This window comes from Penaeus monodon, chromosome 34 (assembly GCF_015228065.2).
Source record: "Penaeus monodon isolate SGIC_2016 chromosome 34, NSTDA_Pmon_1, whole genome shotgun sequence".
Classification (NCBI taxonomy): domain Eukaryota; kingdom Metazoa; phylum Arthropoda; class Malacostraca; order Decapoda; family Penaeidae; genus Penaeus; species Penaeus monodon.
This window is the reverse complement of record NC_051419.1, coordinates 28309806-28310460: the sequence shown is the minus strand read 5'-3', so window position 1 is coordinate 28310460 and position 655 is coordinate 28309806. Positions and strand designations below refer to the sequence as shown.

Here is a 655-nt window from a genome sequence, read left to right as displayed (position 1 = left end):
CCATGCACGCGTTTCTGAGTATGTGTGTGCGTACTCTTTCAAAATCCAACCTAAAACTCCCCAAGCGACATCCCTCCATCTCCCAGTATGGGGTACGCTCGTGTCCCCGCCATCTACGGTCTGGACCCGCGCGAGAAATAATTTCTTATGTAGTCCTTTAAACTGATACAACAAACCTCTTAAGTCGAGATCCTGGTTGAAGATCCTTGTCTCTTATCGCAGGGGACGTTAGCAGGTTATTATTATAGATGAAATAGGAAGTGTGAGCGATGGTCTAACATGTTATTTTATCCCAGCTTTTTTCTCCGTGGTGACATTAATGAAATGTGTTCGTAACGCCTAGGGCACTCTGAAAACCTCGTAATAACGCATCTTCGCATTTACGCAACTATTATTTATTATTTCTAGCTCTCATCATCTAATGAAACTCTCCAGTTAAAAAATCAGTCATAAACATTTTTTTGGCACTTAATACGAAGACAGTAAGGAATAGTATGTGATTTTAGCGCATGTATTATCGAAGCTGTAGGGTCAATATATCTTCTACGATGGGATAGGAGTCACGAATTCACCCAAGGAAGAAAGTAAACCCTTAATAGCAGATTTGGAGAGGAAAATTATGAATTGATGTTAATATGATTTATTGATATTTACA

At 39.4% G+C, this 655-nt stretch overlaps 1 protein-coding gene across 1 annotated transcript in view; it reads left to right on the top strand.

Annotated features, from left to right (window-relative positions):
- Positions 1-655, top strand: part of LOC119594870 (NADPH oxidase 4-like) — a gene marked incomplete in the record, with an annotated part of 84846 nt that overhangs the window by 72099 nt on the left and 12092 nt on the right.